The sequence below is a fragment of the Balaenoptera physalus genome (assembly GCF_965194825.1).
Source record: "Balaenoptera physalus genome assembly, chromosome: 21".
Lineage (NCBI taxonomy): Eukaryota > Metazoa > Chordata > Mammalia > Artiodactyla > Balaenopteridae > Balaenoptera > Balaenoptera physalus.
The window spans coordinates 45,123,480-45,149,265 of record NC_138902.1 but is presented as its reverse complement, the minus strand read 5'-3'; positions in this window follow the sequence as shown (position 1 = coordinate 45,149,265).

Here is a 25,786-nt window from a genome sequence, read left to right as displayed (position 1 = left end):
AGGAATGCAAGCCTCCTCTCTCCTGTAGGTATGGGGTCATTGGGTAAGAGTTCCTAGAGGTAGGCGAAGCAGATTGTGTATCTTTGTGAAGCTCCACAGAGGGCAATGAGGCAGCCTTCCATGGCATGTAGGACATGAGAGAACAGATCCCTGGAGCTGTTGAAGAGCTGAGTCCACCTAGCTTCCTAAGGAAGGGTGCTGCGAGTTGCCCTACACTCTGATTACATAGAGTGACTGGGAAAGGCTCCTAGGTCTGGATGTTTCTTAGAAGAGCAAAGGAGACTGCTGATACTCACTGTATTTGTACGAGAAAGGGTGCCTACCCGAGTGTGCCTAGTGTCTGGTAAAGTGAAGAAACGTTCAAGTAATGCAGACCTTCGAATACGACATAATGGAAACTGCTAGGCGCTTTCGCTTCAGCAAGGCTTTTCAGGCCTTAGCTTGAGGCAAAGACTCACGTCAAGTTTCCCTGTAGCTCTAGAGCAGGACAGCAGGAGCTCCCACCCATGCTATGGAAGCACCGTGTTTCCTTAGAGAAAACTACTTCTCTTTCGTGAGGGCTGCCTACAAAGACCAGAAGCCAGGTAAAAACAGTGTTAGTTAGGATTCTTCAGGGAAGCATGTTTAGAGATTTAACATGGGAAAGCAAGGCTTGTGCCTTCAGGTCTTCTTCTCCGGTTAAAATGCAGCCGAAACCCTTCTGATTTCTAACAAGTCAATAGAGACTCTAGCTACACCCTGGTCCCTTGCTGAATCAACTTTTCTTCACAGGGTTTTCTGCATGTATCGAACTCCCTCATTCTTGGAACGCTCTATGTAACCCTTCGGGCCTAAACCTATTCTAAAGTCCTGCAGTGTAACAGGAAAAACTTTGCTTAGATTCCAGGAGGAACGCCACCTGCTTTCTCCTGTAGGTATGGGGTCCTTGGGTAAGAGTTCCTAGAAGAAGGCGAAGCAGATTGTGTTTCTTAGTGTAGCTCCAATGAGGGCAATGAGGCAGACTTCCATGGCATGTAGGTCGTGAGAGAACAGAATTCCTGGAGCTGTTGAAGAGCTGAGTCCACCTAACTTCCTAAGGAAGGGTGCAGCGAGTTGTCCTACACTCTGAATACATAGAGTGACTGGGAAAGGCTTCTAAGTCTGGATGTTACTTAGAAGAGCAAAGGAGACTGCTGGTACTCAATGTATTTGTAGGAAAAAGGGTGCCTACACTAGGGTGCCTAGTGTCTGGTAGAGTGAAGAAACGTTCAAGTAAAGCAGAACTTCCAATACGACATAATGGAAAATGCTAAGCGCTTTCGCTTCAGCAGGGCTTTTCAGGCCTTAGCTTGAGGCAAGGACTCACGTCAAGTTACCCTGTAGCTCTAGAGCATGACAGGAGGAACTCCCACCCATGCTGGGGAAGCACCGTGTTTCCTTAGAGAAACTCCTTTTCTTTCCAGAGGGCTGCCCACAGTGAATAGAGGCCAGTCAAAGCAGTGTTATTTAGGTATCTCAGGCTGGCATGGATAGAGATTTAAAATGGGAACGCAAGGCTTAGGCATTCAAGTCTTCTTTTCTGGTGAACATGCACCCGGACACCTTCTTTTATCTAAAAAGTCCAAAGAGACTCTAGCTACACTCTGGTCCCTTGCTGAATCAACTTTTCTTCACAGAGTGTTCTGCATATATGGAACTCCCTCATCCTTGGAACGTTCTACCAGTGCTATTGGGCCGAAGCCTAGTTTAAAGTCCTGCATTTTAACAGGAAAAACGGTGATTTGGTTCCAGTAGGAATGCAAGCCTCCTCTCTCCTGTAGGTATGGGGTCATTGGGTAAGAGTTCCTAGAGGTAGGCGAAGCAGATTGTGTATCTTTGTGAAGCTCCACAGAGGGCAATGAGGCAGCCTTCCATGGCATGTAGGACATGAGAGAACAGATCCCTGGAGCTGTTGAAGAGCTGAGTCCACCTAGCTTCCTAAGGAAGGGTGCTGCGAGTTGCCCTACACTCTGATTACATAGAGTGACTGGGAAAGGCTCCTAGGTCTGGATGTTTCTTAGAAGAGCAAAGGAGACTGCTGGTACTCACTGTATTTGTACGAGAAAGGGTGCCTACCCGAGTGTGCCTAGTGTCTGGTAAAGTGAAGAAACGTTCAAGTAATGCAGACCTTCGAATACGACATAATGGAAACTGCTAGGCGCTTTCGCTTCAGCAAGGCTTTTCAGGCCTTAGCTTGAGGCAAAGACTCACGTCAAGTTTCCCTGTAGCTCTAGAGCAGGACAGCAGGAGCTCCCACCCATGCTATGGAAGCACCGTGTTTCCTTAGAGAAAACTACTTCTCTTTCGTGAGGGCTGCCTACAAAGACCAGAAGCCAGGTAAAAACAGTGTTATTTAGGATTCTTCAGGGAAGCATGTTTAGAGATTTAACATGGGAAAGCAAGGCTTGTGCCTTCAGGTCTTCTTCTCCGGTTAAAATGCAGCCGAAACCCTTCTGATTTCTAACAAGTCAATAGAGACTCTAGCTACACCCTGGTCCCTTGCTGAATCAACTTTTCTTCACAGGGTTTTCTGCATGTATCGAACTCCCTCATTCTTGGAACGCTCTATGTAACCCTTCGGGCCTAAACCTATTCTAAAGTCCTGCAGTGTAACAGGAAAAACTTTGCTTAGATTCCAGGAGGAACGCCACCTGCTTTCTCCTGTAGGTATGGGGTCCTTGGGTAAGAGTTCCTAGAAGAAGGCGAAGCAGATTGTGTTTCTTAGTGTAGCTCCAATGAGGGCAATGAGGCAGACTTCCATGGCATGTAGGTCGTGAGAGAACAGAATTCCTGGAGCTGTTGAAGAGCTGAGTCCACCTAACTTCCTAAGGAAGGGTGCAGCGAGTTGTCCTACACTCTGAATACATAGAGTGACTGGGAAAGGCTTCTAAGTCTGGATGTTACTTAGAAGAGCAAAGGAGACTGCTGGTACTCAATGTATTTGTAGGAAAAAGGGTGCCTACACTAGGGTGCCTAGTGTCTGGTAGAGTGAAGAAACGTTCAAGTAAAGCAGAACTTCCAATACGACATAATGGAAAATGCTAAGCGCTTTCGCTTCAGCAGGGCTTTTCAGGCCTTAGCTTGAGGCAAGGACTCACGTCAAGTTACCCTGTAGCTCTAGAGCATGACAGGAGGAACTCCCACCCATGCTGGGGAAGCACCGTGTTTCCTTAGAGAAACTCCTTTTCTTTCCAGAGGGCTGCCCACAGTGAATAGAGGCCAGTCAAAGCAGTGTTATTTAGGTATCTCAGGCTGGCATGGATAGAGATTTAAAATGGGAACGCAAGGCTTAGGCATTCAAGTCTTCTTTTCTGGTGAACATGCACCCGGACACCTTCTTTTATCTAAAAAGTCCAAAGAGACTCTAGCTACACTCTGGTCCCTTGCTGAATCAACTTTTCTTCACAGAGTGTTCTGCATATATGGAACTCCCTCATCCTTGGAACGTTCTACCAGTGCTATTGGGCCGAAGCCTAGTTTAAAGTCCTGCATTTTAACAGGAAAAACGGTGATTTGGTTCCAGTAGGAATGCAAGCCTCCTCTCTCCTGTAGGTATGGGGTCATTGGGTAAGAGTTCCTAGAGGTAGGCGAAGCAGATTGTGTATCTTTGTGAAGCTCCACAGAGGGCAATGAGGCAGCCTTCCATGGCATGTAGGACATGAGAGAACAGATCCCTGGAGCTGTTGAAGAGCTGAGTCCACCTAGCTTCCTAAGGAAGGGTGCTGCGAGTTGCCCTACACTCTGATTACATAGAGTGACTGGGAAAGGCTCCTAGGTCTGGATGTTTCTTAGAAGAGCAAAGGAGACTGCTGGTACTCACTGTATTTGTACGAGAAAGGGTGCCTACCCGAGTGTGCCTAGTGTCTGGTAAAGTGAAGAAACGTTCAAGTAATGCAGACCTTCGAATACGACATAATGGAAACTGCTAGGCGCTTTCGCTTCAGCAAGGCTTTTCAGGCCTTAGCTTGAGGCAAAGACTCACGTCAAGTTTCCCTGTAGCTCTAGAGCAGGACAGCAGGAGCTCCCACCCATGCTATGGAAGCACCGTGTTTCCTTAGAGAAAACTACTTCTCTTTCGTGAGGGCTGCCTACAAAGACCAGAAGCCAGGTAAAAACAGTGTTATTTAGGATTCTTCAGGGAAGCATGTTTAGAGATTTAACATGGGAAAGCAAGGCTTGTGCCTTCAGGTCTTCTTCTCCGGTTAAAATGCAGCCGAAACCCTTCTGATTTCTAACAAGTCAATAGAGACTCTAGCTACACCCTGGTCCCTTGCTGAATCAACTTTTCTTCACAGGGTTTTCTGCATGTATCGAACTCCCTCATTCTTGGAACGCTCTATGTAACCCTTCGGGCCTAAACCTATTCTAAAGTCCTGCAGTGTAACAGGAAAAACTTTGCTTAGATTCCAGTAGGAATGCCACCTGCTTTCTCCTGTAGGTATGGGGTCCTTGGGTAAGAGTTCCTAGAAGAAGGCGAAGCAGATTGTGTTTCTTAGTGTAGCTCCAATGAGGGCAATGAGGCAGACTTCCATGGCATGTAGGTCGTGAGAGAACAGAATTCCTGGAGCTGTTGAAGAGCTGAGTCCACCTAACTTCCTAAGGAAGGGTGCAGCGAGTTGTCCTACACTCTGAATACATAGAGTGACTGGGAAAGGCTTCTAAGTCTGGATGTTACTTAGAAGAGCAAAGGAGACTGCTGGTACTCAATGTATTTGTAGGAAAAAGGGTGCCTACACTAGGGTGCCTAGTGTCTGGTAGAGTGAAGAAACGTTCAAGTAAAGCAGAACTTCCAATACGACATAATGGAAAATGCTAAGCGCTTTCGCTTCAGCAGGGCTTTTCAGGCCTTAGCTTGAGGCAAGGACTCACGTCAAGTTACCCTGTAGCTCTAGAGCATGACAGGAGGAACTCCCACCCATGCTGGGGAAGCACCGTGTTTCCTTAGAGAAACTCCTTTTCTTTCCAGAGGGCTGCCCACAGTGAATAGAGGCCAGTCAAAGCAGTGTTATTTAGGTATCTCAGGCTGGCATGGATAGAGATTTAAAATGGGAACGCAAGGCTTAGGCATTCAAGTCTTCTTTTCTGGTGAACATGCACCCGGACACCTTCTTTTATCTAAAAAGTCCAAAGAGACTCTAGCTACACTCTGGTCCCTTGCTGAATCAACTTTTCTTCACAGAGTGTTCTGCATATATGGAACTCCCTCATCCTTGGAACGTTCTACCAGTGCTATTGGGCCGAAGCCTAGTTTAAAGTCCTGCATTTTAACAGGAAAAACGGTGATTTGGTTCCAGTAGGAATGCAAGCCTCCTCTCTCCTGTAGGTATGGGGTCATTGGGTAAGAGTTCCTAGAGGTAGGCGAAGCAGATTGTGTATCTTTGTGAAGCTCCACAGAGGGCAATGAGGCAGCCTTCCATGGCATGTAGGACATGAGAGAACAGATCCCTGGAGCTGTTGAAGAGCTGAGTCCACCTAGCTTCCTAAGGAAGGGTGCTGCGAGTTGCCCTACACTCTGATTACATAGAGTGACTGGGAAAGGCTCCTAGGTCTGGATGTTTCTTAGAAGAGCAAAGGAGACTGCTGGTACTCACTGTATTTGTACGAGAAAGGGTGCCTACCCGAGTGTGCCTAGTGTCTGGTAAAGTGAAGAAACGTTCAAGTAATGCAGACCTTCGAATACGACATAATGGAAACTGCTAGGCGCTTTCGCTTCAGCAAGGCTTTTCAGGCCTTAGCTTGAGGCAAAGACTCACGTCAAGTTTCCCTGTAGCTCTAGAGCAGGACAGCAGGAGCTCCCACCCATGCTATGGAAGCACCGTGTTTCCTTAGAGAAAACTACTTCTCTTTCGTGAGGGCTGCCTACAAAGACCAGAAGCCAGGTAAAAACAGTGTTATTTAGGATTCTTCAGGGAAGCATGTTTAGAGATTTAACATGGGAAAGCAAGGCTTGTGCCTTCAGGTCTTCTTCTCCGGTTAAAATGCAGCCGAAACCCTTCTGATTTCTAACAAGTCAATAGAGACTCTAGCTACACCCTGGTCCCTTGCTGAATCAACTTTTCTTCACAGGGTTTTCTGCATGTATCGAACTCCCTCATTCTTGGAACGCTCTATGTAACCCTTCGGGCCTAAACCTATTCTAAAGTCCTGCAGTGTAACAGGAAAAACTTTGCTTAGATTCCAGTAGGAATGCCACCTGCTTTCTCCTGTAGGTATGGGGTCCTTGGGTAAGAGTTCCTAGAAGAAGGCGAAGCAGATTGTGTTTCTTAGTGTAGCTCCAATGAGGGCAATGAGGCAGACTTCCATGGCATGTAGGTCGTGAGAGAACAGAATTCCTGGAGCTGTTGAAGAGCTGAGTCCACCTAACTTCCTAAGGAAGGGTGCAGCGAGTTGTCCTACACTCTGAATACATAGAGTGACTGGGAAAGGCTTCTAAGTCTGGATGTTACTTAGAAGAGCAAAGGAGACTGCTGGTACTCAATGTATTTGTAGGAAAAAGGGTGCCTACACTAGGGTGCCTAGTGTCTGGTAGAGTGAAGAAACGTTCAAGTAAAGCAGAACTTCCAATACGACATAATGGAAAATGCTAAGCGCTTTCGCTTCAGCAGGGCTTTTCAGGCCTTAGCTTGAGGCAAGGACTCACGTCAAGTTACCCTGTAGCTCTAGAGCATGACAGGAGGAACTCCCACCCATGCTGGGGAAGCACCGTGTTTCCTTAGAGAAACTCCTTTTCTTTCCAGAGGGCTGCCCACAGTGAATAGAGGCCAGTCAAAGCAGTGTTATTTAGGTATCTCAGGCTGGCATGGATAGAGATTTAAAATGGGAACGCAAGGCTTAGGCATTCAAGTCTTCTTTTCTGGTGAACATGCACCCGGACACCTTCTTTTATCTAAAAAGTCCAAAGAGACTCTAGCTACACTCTGGTCCCTTGCTGAATCAACTTTTCTTCACAGAGTGTTCTGCATATATGGAACTCCCTCATCCTTGGAACGTTCTACCAGTGCTATTGGGCCGAAGCCTAGTTTAAAGTCCTGCATTTTAACAGGAAAAACGGTGATTTGGTTCCAGTAGGAATGCAAGCCTCCTCTCTCCTGTAGGTATGGGGTCATTGGGTAAGAGTTCCTAGAGGTAGGCGAAGCAGATTGTGTATCTTTGTGAAGCTCCACAGAGGGCAATGAGGCAGCCTTCCATGGCATGTAGGACATGAGAGAACAGATCCCTGGAGCTGTTGAAGAGCTGAGTCCACCTAGCTTCCTAAGGAAGGGTGCTGCGAGTTGCCCTACACTCTGATTACATAGAGTGACTGGGAAAGGCTCCTAGGTCTGGATGTTTCTTAGAAGAGCAAAGGAGACTGCTGGTACTCACTGTATTTGTACGAGAAAGGGTGCCTACCCGAGTGTGCCTAGTGTCTGGTAAAGTGAAGAAACGTTCAAGTAATGCAGACCTTCGAATACGACATAATGGAAACTGCTAGGCGCTTTCGCTTCAGCAAGGCTTTTCAGGCCTTAGCTTGAGGCAAAGACTCACGTCAAGTTTCCCTGTAGCTCTAGAGCAGGACAGCAGGAGCTCCCACCCATGCTATGGAAGCACCGTGTTTCCTTAGAGAAAACTACTTCTCTTTCGTGAGGGCTGCCTACAAAGACCAGAAGCCAGGTAAAAACAGTGTTATTTAGGATTCTTCAGGGAAGCATGTTTAGAGATTTAACATGGGAAAGCAAGGCTTGTGCCTTCAGGTCTTCTTCTCCGGTTAAAATGCAGCCGAAACCCTTCTGATTTCTAACAAGTCAATAGAGACTCTAGCTACACCCTGGTCCCTTGCTGAATCAACTTTTCTTCACAGGGTTTTCTGCATGTATCGAACTCCCTCATTCTTGGAACGCTCTATGTAACCCTTCGGGCCTAAACCTATTCTAAAGTCCTGCAGTGTAACAGGAAAAACTTTGCTTAGATTCCAGTAGGAATGCCACCTGCTTTCTCCTGTAGGTATGGGGTCCTTGGGTAAGAGTTCCTAGAAGAAGGCGAAGCAGATTGTGTTTCTTAGTGTAGCTCCAATGAGGGCAATGAGGCAGACTTCCATGGCATGTAGGTCGTGAGAGAACAGAATTCCTGGAGCTGTTGAAGAGCTGAGTCCACCTAACTTCCTAAGGAAGGGTGCAGCGAGTTGTCCTACACTCTGAATACATAGAGTGACTGGGAAAGGCTTCTAAGTCTGGATGTTACTTAGAAGAGCAAAGGAGACTGCTGGTACTCAATGTATTTGTAGGAAAAAGGGTGCCTACACTAGGGTGCCTAGTGTCTGGTAGAGTGAAGAAACGTTCAAGTAAAGCAGAACTTCCAATACGACATAATGGAAAATGCTAAGCGCTTTCGCTTCAGCAGGGCTTTTCAGGCCTTAGCTTGAGGCAAGGACTCACGTCAAGTTACCCTGTAGCTCTAGAGCATGACAGGAGGAACTCCCACCCATGCTGGGGAAGCACCGTGTTTCCTTAGAGAAACTCCTTTTCTTTCCAGAGGGCTGCCCACAGTGAATAGAGGCCAGTCAAAGCAGTGTTATTTAGGTATCTCAGGCTGGCATGGATAGAGATTTAAAATGGGAACGCAAGGCTTAGGCATTCAAGTCTTCTTTTCTGGTGAACATGCACCCGGACACCTTCTTTTATCTAAAAAGTCCAAAGAGACTCTAGCTACACTCTGGTCCCTTGCTGAATCAACTTTTCTTCACAGAGTGTTCTGCATATATGGAACTCCCTCATCCTTGGAACGTTCTACCAGTGCTATTGGGCCGAAGCCTAGTTTAAAGTCCTGCATTTTAACAGGAAAAACGGTGATTTGGTTCCAGTAGGAATGCAAGCCTCCTCTCTCCTGTAGGTATGGGGTCATTGGGTAAGAGTTCCTAGAGGTAGGCGAAGCAGATTGTGTATCTTTGTGAAGCTCCACAGAGGGCAATGAGGCAGCCTTCCATGGCATGTAGGACATGAGAGAACAGATCCCTGGAGCTGTTGAAGAGCTGAGTCCACCTAGCTTCCTAAGGAAGGGTGCTGCGAGTTGCCCTACACTCTGATTACATAGAGTGACTGGGAAAGGCTCCTAGGTCTGGATGTTTCTTAGAAGAGCAAAGGAGACTGCTGGTACTCACTGTATTTGTACGAGAAAGGGTGCCTACCCGAGTGTGCCTAGTGTCTGGTAAAGTGAAGAAACGTTCAAGTAATGCAGACCTTCGAATACGACATAATGGAAACTGCTAGGCGCTTTCGCTTCAGCAAGGCTTTTCAGGCCTTAGCTTGAGGCAAAGACTCACGTCAAGTTTCCCTGTAGCTCTAGAGCAGGACAGCAGGAGCTCCCACCCATGCTATGGAAGCACCGTGTTTCCTTAGAGAAAACTACTTCTCTTTCGTGAGGGCTGCCTACAAAGACCAGAAGCCAGGTAAAAACAGTGTTATTTAGGATTCTTCAGGGAAGCATGTTTAGAGATTTAACATGGGAAAGCAAGGCTTGTGCCTTCAGGTCTTCTTCTCCGGTTAAAATGCAGCCGAAACCCTTCTGATTTCTAACAAGTCAATAGAGACTCTAGCTACACCCTGGTCCCTTGCTGAATCAACTTTTCTTCACAGGGTTTTCTGCATGTATCGAACTCCCTCATTCTTGGAACGCTCTATGTAACCCTTCGGGCCTAAACCTATTCTAAAGTCCTGCAGTGTAACAGGAAAAACTTTGCTTAGATTCCAGTAGGAATGCCACCTGCTTTCTCCTGTAGGTATGGGGTCCTTGGGTAAGAGTTCCTAGAAGAAGGCGAAGCAGATTGTGTTTCTTAGTGTAGCTCCAATGAGGGCAATGAGGCAGACTTCCATGGCATGTAGGTCGTGAGAGAACAGAATTCCTGGAGCTGTTGAAGAGCTGAGTCCACCTAACTTCCTAAGGAAGGGTGCAGCGAGTTGTCCTACACTCTGAATACATAGAGTGACTGGGAAAGGCTTCTAAGTCTGGATGTTACTTAGAAGAGCAAAGGAGACTGCTGGTACTCAATGTATTTGTAGGAAAAAGGGTGCCTACACTAGGGTGCCTAGTGTCTGGTAGAGTGAAGAAACGTTCAAGTAAAGCAGAACTTCCAATACGACATAATGGAAAATGCTAAGCGCTTTCGCTTCAGCAGGGCTTTTCAGGCCTTAGCTTGAGGCAAGGACTCACGTCAAGTTACCCTGTAGCTCTAGAGCATGACAGGAGGAACTCCCACCCATGCTGGGGAAGCACCGTGTTTCCTTAGAGAAACTCCTTTTCTTTCCAGAGGGCTGCCCACAGTGAATAGAGGCCAGTCAAAGCAGTGTTATTTAGGTATCTCAGGCTGGCATGGATAGAGATTTAAAATGGGAACGCAAGGCTTAGGCATTCAAGTCTTCTTTTCTGGTGAACATGCACCCGGACACCTTCTTTTATCTAAAAAGTCCAAAGAGACTCTAGCTACACTCTGGTCCCTTGCTGAATCAACTTTTCTTCACAGAGTGTTCTGCATATATGGAACTCCCTCATCCTTGGAACGTTCTACCAGTGCTATTGGGCCGAAGCCTAGTTTAAAGTCCTGCATTTTAACAGGAAAAACGGTGATTTGGTTCCAGTAGGAATGCAAGCCTCCTCTCTCCTGTAGGTATGGGGTCATTGGGTAAGAGTTCCTAGAGGTAGGCGAAGCAGATTGTGTATCTTTGTGAAGCTCCACAGAGGGCAATGAGGCAGCCTTCCATGGCATGTAGGACATGAGAGAACAGATCCCTGGAGCTGTTGAAGAGCTGAGTCCACCTAGCTTCCTAAGGAAGGGTGCTGCGAGTTGCCCTACACTCTGATTACATAGAGTGACTGGGAAAGGCTCCTAGGTCTGGATGTTTCTTAGAAGAGCAAAGGAGACTGCTGGTACTCACTGTATTTGTACGAGAAAGGGTGCCTACCCGAGTGTGCCTAGTGTCTGGTAAAGTGAAGAAACGTTCAAGTAATGCAGACCTTCGAATACGACATAATGGAAACTGCTAGGCGCTTTCGCTTCAGCAAGGCTTTTCAGGCCTTAGCTTGAGGCAAAGACTCACGTCAAGTTTCCCTGTAGCTCTAGAGCAGGACAGCAGGAGCTCCCACCCATGCTATGGAAGCACCGTGTTTCCTTAGAGAAAACTACTTCTCTTTCGTGAGGGCTGCCTACAAAGACCAGAAGCCAGGTAAAAACAGTGTTATTTAGGATTCTTCAGGGAAGCATGTTTAGAGATTTAACATGGGAAAGCAAGGCTTGTGCCTTCAGGTCTTCTTCTCCGGTTAAAATGCAGCCGAAACCCTTCTGATTTCTAACAAGTCAATAGAGACTCTAGCTACACCCTGGTCCCTTGCTGAATCAACTTTTCTTCACAGGGTTTTCTGCATGTATCGAACTCCCTCATTCTTGGAACGCTCTATGTAACCCTTCGGGCCTAAACCTATTCTAAAGTCCTGCAGTGTAACAGGAAAAACTTTGCTTAGATTCCAGTAGGAATGCCACCTGCTTTCTCCTGTAGGTATGGGGTCCTTGGGTAAGAGTTCCTAGAAGAAGGCGAAGCAGATTGTGTTTCTTAGTGTAGCTCCAATGAGGGCAATGAGGCAGACTTCCATGGCATGTAGGTCGTGAGAGAACAGAATTCCTGGAGCTGTTGAAGAGCTGAGTCCACCTAACTTCCTAAGGAAGGGTGCAGCGAGTTGTCCTACACTCTGAATACATAGAGTGACTGGGAAAGGCTTCTAAGTCTGGATGTTACTTAGAAGAGCAAAGGAGACTGCTGGTACTCAATGTATTTGTAGGAAAAAGGGTGCCTACACTAGGGTGCCTAGTGTCTGGTAGAGTGAAGAAACGTTCAAGTAAAGCAGAACTTCCAATACGACATAATGGAAAATGCTAAGCGCTTTTGCTTCAGCAGGGCTTTTCAGGCCTTAGCTTGAGGCAAGGACTCACGTCAAGTTACCCTGTAGCTCTAGAGCATGACAGGAGGAACTCCCACCCATGCTGGGGAAGCACCGTGTTTCCTTAGAGAAACTCCTTTTCTTTCCAGAGGGCTGCCCACAGTGAATAGAGGCCAGTCAAAGCAGTGTTATTTAGGTATCTCAGGCTGGCATGGATAGAGATTTAAAATGGGAACGCAAGGCTTAGGCATTCAAGTCTTCTTTTCTGGTGAACATGCACCCGGACACCTTCTTTTATCTAAAAAGTCCAAAGAGACTCTAGCTACACTCTGGTCCCTTGCTGAATCAACTTTTCTTCACAGAGTGTTCTGCATATATGGAACTCCCTCATCCTTGGAACGTTCTACCAGTGCTATTGGGCCGAAGCCTAGTTTAAAGTCCTGCATTTTAACAGGAAAAACGGTGATTTGGTTCCAGTAGGAATGCAAGCCTCCTCTCTCCTGTAGGTATGGGGTCATTGGGTAAGAGTTCCTAGAGGTAGGCGAAGCAGATTGTGTATCTTTGTGAAGCTCCACAGAGGGCAATGAGGCAGCCTTCCATGGCATGTAGGACATGAGAGAACAGATCCCTGGAGCTGTTGAAGAGCTGAGTCCACCTAGCTTCCTAAGGAAGGGTGCTGCGAGTTGCCCTACACTCTGATTACATAGAGTGACTGGGAAAGGCTCCTAGGTCTGGATGTTTCTTAGAAGAGCAAAGGAGACTGCTGGTACTCACTGTATTTGTACGAGAAAGGGTGCCTACCCGAGTGTGCCTAGTGTCTGGTAAAGTGAAGAAACGTTCAAGTAATGCAGACCTTCGAATACGACATAATGGAAACTGCTAGGCGCTTTCGCTTCAGCAAGGCTTTTCAGGCCTTAGCTTGAGGCAAAGACTCACGTCAAGTTTCCCTGTAGCTCTAGAGCAGGACAGCAGGAGCTCCCACCCATGCTATGGAAGCACCGTGTTTCCTTAGAGAAAACTACTTCTCTTTCGTGAGGGCTGCCTACAAAGACCAGAAGCCAGGTAAAAACAGTGTTATTTAGGATTCTTCAGGGAAGCATGTTTAGAGATTTAACATGGGAAAGCAAGGCTTGTGCCTTCAGGTCTTCTTCTCCGGTTAAAATGCAGCCGAAACCCTTCTGATTTCTAACAAGTCAATAGAGACTCTAGCTACACCCTGGTCCCTTGCTGAATCAACTTTTCTTCACAGGGTTTTCTGCATGTATCGAACTCCCTCATTCTTGGAACGCTCTATGTAACCCTTCGGGCCTAAACCTATTCTAAAGTCCTGCAGTGTAACAGGAAAAACTTTGCTTAGATTCCAGTAGGAATGCCACCTGCTTTCTCCTGTAGGTATGGGGTCCTTGGGTAAGAGTTCCTAGAAGAAGGCGAAGCAGATTGTGTTTCTTAGTGTAGCTCCAATGAGGGCAATGAGGCAGACTTCCATGGCATGTAGGTCGTGAGAGAACAGAATTCCTGGAGCTGTTGAAGAGCTGAGTCCACCTAACTTCCTAAGGAAGGGTGCAGCGAGTTGTCCTACACTCTGAATACATAGAGTGACTGGGAAAGGCTTCTAAGTCTGGATGTTACTTAGAAGAGCAAAGGAGACTGCTGGTACTCAATGTATTTGTAGGAAAAAGGGTGCCTACACTAGGGTGCCTAGTGTCTGGTAGAGTGAAGAAACGTTCAAGTAAAGCAGAACTTCCAATACGACATAATGGAAAATGCTAAGCGCTTTCGCTTCAGCAGGGCTTTTCAGGCCTTAGCTTGAGGCAAGGACTCACGTCAAGTTACCCTGTAGCTCTAGAGCATGACAGGAGGAACTCCCACCCATGCTGGGGAAGCACCGTGTTTCCTTAGAGAAACTCCTTTTCTTTCCAGAGGGCTGCCCACAGTGAATAGAGGCCAGTCAAAGCAGTGTTATTTAGGTATCTCAGGCTGGCATGGATAGAGATTTAAAATGGGAACGCAAGGCTTAGGCATTCAAGTCTTCTTTTCTGGTGAACATGCACCCGGACACCTTCTTTTATCTAAAAAGTCCAAAGAGACTCTAGCTACACTCTGGTCCCTTGCTGAATCAACTTTTCTTCACAGAGTGTTCTGCATATATGGAACTCCCTCATCCTTGGAACGTTCTACCAGTGCTATTGGGCCGAAGCCTAGTTTAAAGTCCTGCATTTTAACAGGAAAAACGGTGATTTGGTTCCAGTAGGAATGCAAGCCTCCTCTCTCCTGTAGGTATGGGGTCATTGGGTAAGAGTTCCTAGAGGTAGGCGAAGCAGATTGTGTATCTTTGTGAAGCTCCACAGAGGGCAATGAGGCAGCCTTCCATGGCATGTAGGACATGAGAGAACAGATCCCTGGAGCTGTTGAAGAGCTGAGTCCACCTAGCTTCCTAAGGAAGGGTGCTGCGAGTTGCCCTACACTCTGATTACATAGAGTGACTGGGAAAGGCTCCTAGGTCTGGATGTTTCTTAGAAGAGCAAAGGAGACTGCTGGTACTCACTGTATTTGTACGAGAAAGGGTGCCTACCCGAGTGTGCCTAGTGTCTGGTAAAGTGAAGAAACGTTCAAGTAATGCAGACCTTCGAATACGACATAATGGAAACTGCTAGGCGCTTTCGCTTCAGCAAGGCTTTTCAGGCCTTAGCTTGAGGCAAAGACTCACGTCAAGTTTCCCTGTAGCTCTAGAGCAGGACAGCAGGAGCTCCCACCCATGCTATGGAAGCACCGTGTTTCCTTAGAGAAAACTACTTCTCTTTCGTGAGGGCTGCCTACAAAGACCAGAAGCCAGGTAAAAACAGTGTTATTTAGGATTCTTCAGGGAAGCATGTTTAGAGATTTAACATGGGAAAGCAAGGCTTGTGCCTTCAGGTCTTCTTCTCCGGTTAAAATGCAGCCGAAACCCTTCTGATTTCTAACAAGTCAATAGAGACTCTAGCTACACCCTGGTCCCTTGCTGAATCAACTTTTCTTCACAGGGTTTTCTGCATGTATCGAACTCCCTCATTCTTGGAACGCTCTATGTAACCCTTCGGGCCTAAACCTATTCTAAAGTCCTGCAGTGTAACAGGAAAAACTTTGCTTAGATTCCAGTAGGAATGCCACCTGCTTTCTCCTGTAGGTATGGGGTCCTTGGGTAAGAGTTCCTAGAAGAAGGCGAAGCAGATTGTGTTTCTTAGTGTAGCTCCAATGAGGGCAATGAGGCAGACTTCCATGGCATGTAGGTCGTGAGAGAACAGAATTCCTGGAGCTGTTGAAGAGCTGAGTCCACCTAACTTCCTAAGGAAGGGTGCAGCGAGTTGTCCTACACTCTGAATACATAGAGTGACTGGGAAAGGCTTCTAAGTCTGGATGTTACTTAGAAGAGCAAAGGAGACTGCTGGTACTCAATGTATTTGTAGGAAAAAGGGTGCCTACACTAGGGTGCCTAGTGTCTGGTAGAGTGAAGAAACGTTCAAGTAAAGCAGAACTTCCAATACGACATAATGGAAAATGCTAAGCGCTTTCGCTTCAGCAGGGCTTTTCAGGCCTTAGCTTGAGGCAAGGACTCACGTCAAGTTACCCTGTAGCTCTAGAGCATGACAGGAGGAACTCCCACCCATGCTGGGGAAGCACCGTGTTTCCTTAGAGAAACTCCTTTTCTTTCCAGAGGGCTGCCCACAGTGAATAGAGGCCAGTCAAAGCAGTGTTATTTAGGTATCTCAGGCTGGCATGGATAGAGATTTAAAATGGGAACGCAAGGCTTAGGCATTCAAGTCTTCTTTTCTGGTGAACATGCACCCGGACACCTTCTTTTATCTAAAAAGTCCAAAGAGACTCTAGCTACACTCTGGTCCCTTGCTGAATCAACTTTTCTTCACAGAGTGTTCTGCATATATGGAACTCCCTCATCCTTGGAACGTTCTACCAGTGCTATTGGGCCGAAGCCTAGTTTAAAGTCCTGCATTTTAACAGGAAAAACGGTGATTTGGTTCCAGTAGGAATGCAAGCCTCCTCTCTCCTGTAGGTATGGGGTCATTGGGTAAGAGTTCCTAGAGGTAGGCGAAGCAGATTGTGTATCTTTGTGAAGCTCCACAGAGGGCAATGAGGCAGCCTTCCATGGCATGTAGGACATGAGAGAACAGATCCCTGGAGCTGTTGAAGAGCTGAGTCCACCTAGCTTCCTAAGGAAGGGTGCTGCGAGTTGCCCTACACTCTGATTACATAGAGTGACTGGGAAAGGCTCCTAGGTCTGGATGTTTCTTAGAAGAGCAAAGGAGACTGCTGGTACTCACTGTATTTGTACGAGAAAGGGTGCCTACCCGAGTGTGCCTAGTGTCTGGTAAAGTGAAGAAACGTTCAAGTAATGCAGACCTTCGAATACGACATAATGGAAACTGCTAGGCGCTTTCGCTTCAGCAAGGCTTTTCAGGCCTTAGCTTGAGGCAAAGACTCACGTCAAGTTTCCCTGTAGCTCTAGAGCAGGACAGCAGGAGCTCCCACCCATGCTATGGAAGCACCGTGTTTCCTTAGAGAAAACTACTTCTCTTTCGTGAGGGCTGCCTACAAAGACCAGAAGCCAGGTAAAAACAGTGTTATTTAGGATTCTTCAGGGAAGCATGTTTAGAGATTTAACATGGGAAAGCAAGGCTTGTGCCTTCAGGTCTTCTTCTCCGGTTAAAATGCAGCCGAAACCCTTCTGATTTCTAACAAGTCAATAGAGACTCTAGCTACACCCTGGTCCCTTGCTGAATCAACTTTTCTTCACAGGGTTTTCTGCATGTATCGAACTCCCTCATTCTTGGAACGCTCTATGTAACCCTTCGGGCCTAAACCTATTCTAAAGTCCTGCAGTGTAACAGGAAAAACTTTGCTTAGATTCCAGTAGGAATGCCACCTGCTTTCTCCTGTAGGTATGGGGTCCTTGGGTAAGAGTTCCTAGAAGAAGGCGAAGCAGATTGTGTTTCTTAGTGTAGCTCCAATGAGGGCAATGAGGCAGACTTCCATGGCATGTAGGTCGTGAGAGAACAGAATTCCTGGAGCTGTTGAAGAGCTGAGTCCACCTAACTTCCTAAGGAAGGGTGCAGCGAGTTGTCCTACACTCTGAATACATAGAGTGACTGGGAAAGGCTTCTAAGTCTGGATGTTACTTAGAAGAGCAAAGGAGACTGCTGGTACTCAATGTATTTGTAGGAAAAAGGGTGCCTACACTAGGGTGCCTAGTGTCTGGTAGAGTGAAGAAACGTTCAAGTAAAGCAGAACTTCCAATACGACATAATGGAAAATGCTAAGCGCTTTCGCTTCAGCAGGGCTTTTCAGGCCTTAGCTTGAGGCAAGGACTCACGTCAAGTTACCCTGTAGCTCTAGAGCATGACAGGAGGAACTCCCACCCATGCTGGGGAAGCACCGTGTTTCCTTAGAGAAACTCCTTTTCTTTCCAGAGGGCTGCCCACAGTGAATAGAGGCCAGTCAAAGCAGTGTTATTTAGGTATCTCAGGCTGGCATGGATAGAGATTTAAAATGGGAACGCAAGGCTTAGGCATTCAAGTCTTCTTTTCTGGTGAACATGCACCCGGACACCTTCTTTTATCTAAAAAGTCCAAAGAGACTCTAGCTACACTCTGGTCCCTTGCTGAATCAACTTTTCTTCACAGAGTGTTCTGCATATATGGAACTCCCTCATCCTTGGAACGTTCTACCAGTGCTATTGGGCCGAAGCCTAGTTTAAAGTCCTGCATTTTAACAGGAAAAACGGTGATTTGGTTCCAGTAGGAATGCAAGCCTCCTCTCTCCTGTAGGTATGGGGTCATTGGGTAAGAGTTCCTAGAGGTAGGCGAAGCAGATTGTGTATCTTTGTGAAGCTCCACAGAGGGCAATGAGGCAGCCTTCCATGGCATGTAGGACATGAGAGAACAGATCCCTGGAGCTGTTGAAGAGCTGAGTCCACCTAGCTTCCTAAGGAAGGGTGCTGCGAGTTGCCCTACACTCTGATTACATAGAGTGACTGGGAAAGGCTCCTAGGTCTGGATGTTTCTTAGAAGAGCAAAGGAGACTGCTGGTACTCACTGTATTTGTACGAGAAAGGGTGCCTACCCGAGTGTGCCTAGTGTCTGGTAAAGTGAAGAAACGTTCAAGTAATGCAGACCTTCGAATACGACATAATGGAAACTGCTAGGCGCTTTCGCTTCAGCAAGGCTTTTCAGGCCTTAGCTTGAGGCAAAGACTCACGTCAAGTTTCCCTGTAGCTCTAGAGCAGGACAGCAGGAGCTCCCACCCATGCTATGGAAGCACCGTGTTTCCTTAGAGAAAACTACTTCTCTTTCGTGAGGGCTGCCTACAAAGACCAGAAGCCAGGTAAAAACAGTGTTATTTAGGATTCTTCAGGGAAGCATGTTTAGAGATTTAACATGGGAAAGCAAGGCTTGTGCCTTCAGGTCTTCTTCTCCGGTTGAAATGCAGCCGAAACCCTTCTGATTTCTAACAAGTCAATAGAGACTCTAGCTACACCCTGGTCCCTTGCTGAATCAACTTTTCTTCACAGGGTTTTCTGCATGTATCGAACTCCCTCATTCTTGGAACGCTCTATGTAACCCTTCGGGCCTAAACCTATTCTAAAGTCCTGCAGTGTAACAGGAAAAACTTTGCTTAGATTCCAGTAGGAATGCCACCTGCTTTCTCCTGTAGGTATGGGGTCCTTGGGTAAGAGTTCCTAGAAGAAGGCGAAGCAGATTGTGTTTCTTAGTGTAGCTCCAATGAGGGCAATGAGGCAGACTTCCATGGCATGTAGGTCGTGAGAGAACAGAATTCCTGGAGCTGTTGAAGAGCTGAGTCCACCTAACTTCCTAAGGAAGGGTGCAGCGAGTTGTCCTACACTCTGAATACATAGAGTGACTGGGAAAGGCTTCTAAGTCTGGATGTTACTTAGAAGAGCAAAGGAGACTGCTGGTACTCAATGTATTTGTAGGAAAAAGGGTGCCTACACTAGGGTGCCTAGTGTCTGGTAGAGTGAAGAAACGTTCAAGTAAAGCAGAACTTCCAATACGACATAATGGAAAATGCTAAGCGCTTTCGCTTCAGCAGGGCTTTTCAGGCCTTAGCTTGAGGCAAGGACTCACGTCAAGTTACCCTGTAGCTCTAGAGCATGACAGGAGGAACTCCCACCCATGCTGGGGAAGCACCGTGTTTCCTTAGAGAAACTCCTTTTCTTTCCAGAGGGCTGCCCACAGTGAATAGAGGCCAGTCAAAGCAGTGTTATTTAGGTATCTCAGGCTGGCATGGATAGAGATTTAAAATGGGAACGCAAGGCTTAGGCATTCAAGTCTTCTTTTCTGGTGAACATGCACCCGGACACCTTCTTTTATCTAAAAAGTCCAAAGAGACTCTAGCTACACTCTGGTCCCTTGCTGAATCAACTTTTCTTCACAGAGTGTTCTGCATATATGGAACTCCCTCATCCTTGGAACGTTCTACCAGTGCTATTGGGCCGAAGCCTAGTTTAAAGTCCTGCATTTTAACAGGAAAAACGGTGATTTGGTTCCAGTAGGAATGCAAGCCTCCTCTCTCCTGTAGGTATGGGGTCATTGGGTAAGAGTTCCTAGAGGTAGGCGAAGCAGATTGTGTATCTTTGTGAAGCTCCACAGAGGGCAATGAGGCAGCCTTCCATGGCATGTAGGACATGAGAGAACAGATCCCTGGAGCTGTTGAAGAGCTGAGTCCACCTAGCTTCCTAAGGAAGGGTGCTGCGAGTTGCCCTACACTCTGATTACATAGAGTGACTGGGAAAGGCTCCTAGGTCTGGATGTTTCTTAGAAGAGCAAAGGAGACTGCTGGTACTCACTGTATTTGTACGAGAAAGGGTGCCTACCCGAGTGTGCCTAGTGTCTGGTAAAGTGAAGAAACGTTCAAGTAATGCAGACCTTCGAATACGACATAATGGAAACTGCTAGGCGCTTTCGCTTCAGCAAGGCTTTTCAGGCCTTAGCTTGAGGCAAAGACTCACGTCAAGTTTCCCTGTAGCTCTAGAGCAGGACAGCAGGAGCTCCCACCCATGCTATGGAAGCACCGTGTTTCCTTAGAGAAAACTACTTCTCTTTCGTGAGGGCTGCCTACAAAGACCAGAAGCCAGGTAAAAACAGTGTTATTTAGGATTCTTCAGGGAAGCATGTTTAGAGATTTAACATGGGAAAGCAAGGCTTGTGCCTTCAGGTCTTCTTCTCCGGTTGAAATGCAGCCGAAACCCTTCTGATTTCTAACAAGTCAATAGAGACTCTAGCTACACCCTGGTCCCTTGCTGAATCAACTTTTCTTCACAGGGTTTTCTGCATGTATCGAACTCCCTCATTCTTGGAACGCTCTATGTAACCCTTCGGGCCTAAACCTATTCTAAAGTCCTGCAGTGTAACAGGAAAAACTTTGCTTAGATTCCAGTAGGAATGCCACCTGCTTTCTCCTGTAGGTATGGGGTCCTTGGGTAAGAGTTCCTAGAAGAAGGCGAAGCAGATTGTGTTTCTTAGTGTAGCTCCAATGAGGGCAATGAGGCAGACTTCCATGGCATGTAGGTCGTGAGAGAACAGAATTCCTGGAGCTGTTGAAGAGCTGAGTCCACCTAACTTCCTAAGGAAGGGTGCAGCGAGTTGTCCTACACTCTGAATACATAGAGTGACTGGGAAAGGCTTCTAAGTCTGGATGTTACTTAGAAGAGCAAAGGAGACTGCTGGTACTCAATGTATTTGTAGGAAAAAGGGTGCCTACACTAGGGTGCCTAGTGTCTGGTAGAGTGAAGAAACGTTCAAGTAAAGCAGAACTTCCAATACGACATAATGGAAAATGCTAAGCGCTTTCGCTTCAGCAGGGCTTTTCAGGCCTTAGCTTGAGGCAAGGACTCACGTCAAGTTACCCTGTAGCTCTAGAGCATGACAGGAGGAACTCCCACCCATGCTGGGGAAGCACCGTGTTTCCTTAGAGAAACTCCTTTTCTTTCCAGAGGGCTGCCCACAGTGAATAGAGGCCAGTCAAAGCAGTGTTATTTAGGTATCTCAGGCTGGCATGGATAGAGATTTAAAATGGGAACGCAAGGCTTAGGCATTCAAGTCTTCTTTTCTGGTGAACATGCACCCGGACACCTTCTTTTATCTAAAAAGTCCAAAGAGACTCTAGCTACACTCTGGTCCCTTGCTGAATCAACTTTTCTTCACAGAGTGTTCTGCATATATGGAACTCCCTCATCCTTGGAACGTTCTACCAGTGCTATTGGGCCGAAGCCTAGTTTAAAGTCCTGCATTTTAACAGGAAAAACGGTGATTTGGTTCCAGTAGGAATGCAAGCCTCCTCTCTCCTGTAGGTATGGGGTCATTGGGTAAGAGTTCCTAGAGGTAGGCGAAGCAGATTGTGTATCTTTGTGAAGCTCCACAGAGGGCAATGAGGCAGCCTTCCATGGCATGTAGGACATGAGAGAACAGATCCCTGGAGCTGTTGAAGAGCTGAGTCCACCTAGCTTCCTAAGGAAGGGTGCTGCGAGTTGCCCTACACTCTGATTACATAGAGTGACTGGGAAAGGCTCCTAGGTCTGGATGTTTCTTAGAAGAGCAAAGGAGACTGCTGGTACTCACTGTATTTGTACGAGAAAGGGTGCCTACCCGAGTGTGCCTAGTGTCTGGTAAAGTGAAGAAACGTTCAAGTAATGCAGACCTTCGAATACGACATAATGGAAACTGCTAGGCGCTTTCGCTTCAGCAAGGCTTTTCAGGCCTTAGCTTGAGGCAAAGACTCACGTCAAGTTTCCCTGTAGCTCTAGAGCAGGACAGCAGGAGCTCCCACCCATGCTATGGAAGCACCGTGTTTCCTTAGAGAAAACTACTTCTCTTTCGTGAGGGCTGCCTACAAAGACCAGAAGCCAGGTAAAAACAGTGTTATTTAGGATTCTTCAGGGAAGCATGTTTAGAGATTTAACATGGGAAAGCAAGGCTTGTGCCTTCAGGTCTTCTTCTCCGGTTAAAATGCAGCCGAAACCCTTCTGATTTCTAACAAGTCAATAGAGACTCTAGCTACACCCTGGTCCCTTGCTGAATCAACTTTTCTTCACACGGTTTTCTGCATGTATCGAACTCCCTCATTCTTGGAACGCTCTATGTAACCCTTCGGGCCTAAACCTATTCTAAAGTCCTGCAGTGTAACAGGAAAAACTTTGCTTAGATTCCAGTAGGAATGCCACCTGCTTTCTCCTGTAGGTATGGGGTCCTTGGGTAAGAGTTCCTAGAAGAAGGCGAAGCAGATTGTGTTTCTTAGTGTAGCTCCAATGAGGGCAATGAGGCAGACTTCCATGGCATGTAGGTCGTGAGAGAACAGAATTCCTGGAGCTGTTGAAGAGCTGAGTCCACCTAACTTCCTAAGGAAGGGTGCAGCGAGTTGTCCTACACTCTGAATACATAGAGTGACTGGGAAAGGCTTCTAAGTCTGGATGTTACTTAGAAGAGCAAAGGAGACTGCTGGTACTCAATGTATTTGTAGGAAAAAGGGTGCCTACACTAGGGTGCCTAGTGTCTGGTAGAGTGAAGAAACGTTCAAGTAAAGCAGAACTTCCAATACGACATAATGGAAAATGCTAAGCGCTTTCGCTTCAGCAGGGCTTTTCAGGCCTTAGCTTGAGGCAAGGACTCACGTCAAGTTACCCTGTAGCTCTAGAGCATGACAGGAGGAACTCCCACCCATGCTGGGGAAGCACCGTGTTTCCTTAGAGAAACTCCTTTTCTTTCCAGAGGGCTGCCCACAGTGAATAGAGGCCAGTCAAAGCAGTGTTATTTAGGTATCTCAGGCTGGCATGGATAGAGATTTAAAATGGGAACGCAAGGCTTAGGCATTCAAGTCTTCTTTTCTGGTGAACATGCACCCGGACACCTTCTTTTATCTAAAAAGTCCAAAGAGACTCTAGCTACACTCTGGTCCCTTGCTGAATCAACTTTTCTTCACAGAGTGTTCTGCATATATGGAACTCCCTCATCCTTGGAACGTTCTACCAGTGCTATTGGGCCGAAGCCTAGTTTAAAGTCCTGCATTTTAACAGGAAAAACGGTGATTTGGTTCCAGTAGGAATGCAAGCCTCCTCTCTCCTGTAGGTATGGGGTCATTGGGTAAGAGTTCCTAGAGGTAGGCGAAGCAGATTGTGTATCTTTGTGAAGCTCCACAGAGGGCAATGAGGCAGCCTTCCATGGCATGTAGGACATGAGAGAACAGATCCCTGGAGCTGTTGAAGAGCTGAGTCCACCTAGCTTCCTAAGGAAGGGTGCTGCGAGTTGCCCTACACTCTGATTACATAGAGTGACTGGGAAAGGCTCCTAGGTCTGGATGTTTCTTAGAAGAGCAAAGGAGACTGCTGGTACTCACTGTATTTGTACGAGAAAGGGTGCCTACCCGAGTGTGCCTAGTGTCTGGTAAAGTGAAGAAACGTTCAAGTAATGCAGACCTTCGAATACGACATAATGGAAACTGCTAGGCGCTTTCGCTTCAGCAAGGCTTTTCAGGCCTTAGCTTGAGGCAAAGACTCACGTCAAGTTTCCCTGTAGCTCTAGAGCAGGACAGCAGGAGCTCCCACCCATGCTATGGAAGCACCGTGTTTCCTTAGAGAAAACTACTTCTCTTTCGTGAGGGCTGCCTACAAAGACCAGAAGCCAGGTAAAAACAGTGTTATTTAGGATTCTTCAGGGAAGCATGTTTAGAGATTTAACATGGGAAAGCAAGGCTTGTGCCTTCAGGTCTTCTTCTCCGGTTAAAATGCAGCCGAAACCCTTCTGATTTCTAACAAGTCAATAGAGACTCTAGCTACACCCTGGTCCCTTGCTGAATCAACTTTTCTTCACAGGGTTTTCTGCATGTATCGAACTCCCTCATTCTTGGAACGCTCTATGTAACCCTTCGGGCCTAAACCTATTCTAAAGTCCTGCAGTGTAACAGGAAAAACTTTGCTTAGATTCCAGTAGGAATGCCACCTGCTTTCTCCTGTAGGTATGGGGTCCTTGGGTAAGAGTTCCTAGAAGAAGGCGAAGCAGATTGTGTTTCTTAGTGTAGCTCCAATGAGGGCAATGAGGCAGACTTCCATGGCATGTAGGTCGTGAGAGAACAGAATTCCTGGAGCTGTTGAAGAGCTGAGTCCACCTAACTTCCTAAGGAAGGGTGCAGCGAGTTGTCCTACACTCTGAATACATAGAGTGACTGGGAAAGGCTTCTAAGTCTGGATGTTACTTAGAAGAGCAAAGGAGACTGCTGGTACTCAATGTATTTGTAGGAAAAAGGGTGCCTACACTAGGGTGCCTAGTGTCTGGTAGAGTGAAGAAACGTTCAAGTAAAGCAGAACTTCCAATACGACATAATGGAAAATGCTAAGCGCTTTCGCTTCAGCAGGGCTTTTCAGGCCTTAGCTTGAGGCAAGGACTCACGTCAAGTTACCCTGTAGCTCTAGAGCATGACAGGAGGAACTCCCACCCATGCTGGGGAAGCACCGTGTTTCCTTAGAGAAACTCCTTTTCTTTCCAGAGGGCTGCCCACAGTGAATAGAGGCCAGTCAAAGCAGTGTTATTTAGGTATCTCAGGCTGGCATGGATAGAGATTTAAAATGGGAACGCAAGGCTTAGGCATTCAAGTCTTCTTTTCTGGTGAACATGCACCCGGACACCTTCTTTTATCTAAAAAGTCCAAAGAGACTCTAGCTACACTCTGGTCCCTTGCTGAATCAACTTTTCTTCACAGAGTGTTCTGCATATATGGAACTCCCTCATCCTTGGAACGTTCTACCAGTGCTATTGGGCCGAAGCCTAGTTTAAAGTCCTGCATTTTAACAGGAAAAACGGTGATTTGGTTCCAGTAGGAATGCAAGCCTCCTCTCTCCTGTAGGTATGGGGTCATTGGGTAAGAGTTCCTAGAGGTAGGCGAAGCAGATTGTGTATCTTTGTGAAGCTCCACAGAGGGCAATGAGGCAGCCTTCCATGGCATGTAGGACATGAGAGAACAGATCCCTGGAGCTGTTGAAGAGCTGAGTCCACCTAGCTTCCTAAGGAAGGGTGCTGCGAGTTGCCCTACACTCTGATTACATAGAGTGACTGGGAAAGGCTCCTAGGTCTGGATGTTTCTTAGAAGAGCAAAGGAGACTGCTGGTACTCACTGTATTTGTACGAGAAAGGGTGCCTACCCGAGTGTGCCTAGTGTCTGGTAAAGTGAAGAAACGTTCAAGTAATGCAGACCTTCGAATACGACATAATGGAAACTGCTAGGCGCTTTCGCTTCAGCAAGGCTTTTCAGGCCTTAGCTTGAGGCAAAGACTCACGTCAAGTTTCCCTGTAGCTCTAGAGCAGGACAGCAGGAGCTCCCACCCATGCTATGGAAGCACCGTGTTTCCTTAGAGAAAACTACTTCTCTTTCGTGAGGGCTGCCTACAAAGACCAGAAGCCAGGTAAAAACAGTGTTATTTAGGATTCTTCAGGGAAGCATGTTTAGAGATTTAACATGGGAAAGCAAGGCTTGTGCCTTCAGGTCTTCTTCTCCGGTTAAAATGCAGCCGAAACCCTTCTGATTTCTAACAAGTCAATAGAGACTCTAGCTACACCCTGGTCCCTTGCTGAATCAACTTTTCTTCACAGGGTTTTCTGCATGTACCGAACTCCCTCATTCTTGGAACGCTCTATGTAACCCTTCGGGCCTAAACCTATTCTAAAGTCCTGCAGTGTAACAGGAAAAACTTTGCTTAGATTCCAGTAGGAATGCCACCTGCTTTCTCCTGTAGGTATGGGGTCCTTGGGTAAGAGTTCCTAGAAGAAGGCGAAGCAGATTGTGTTTCTTAGTGTAGCTCCAATGAGGGCAA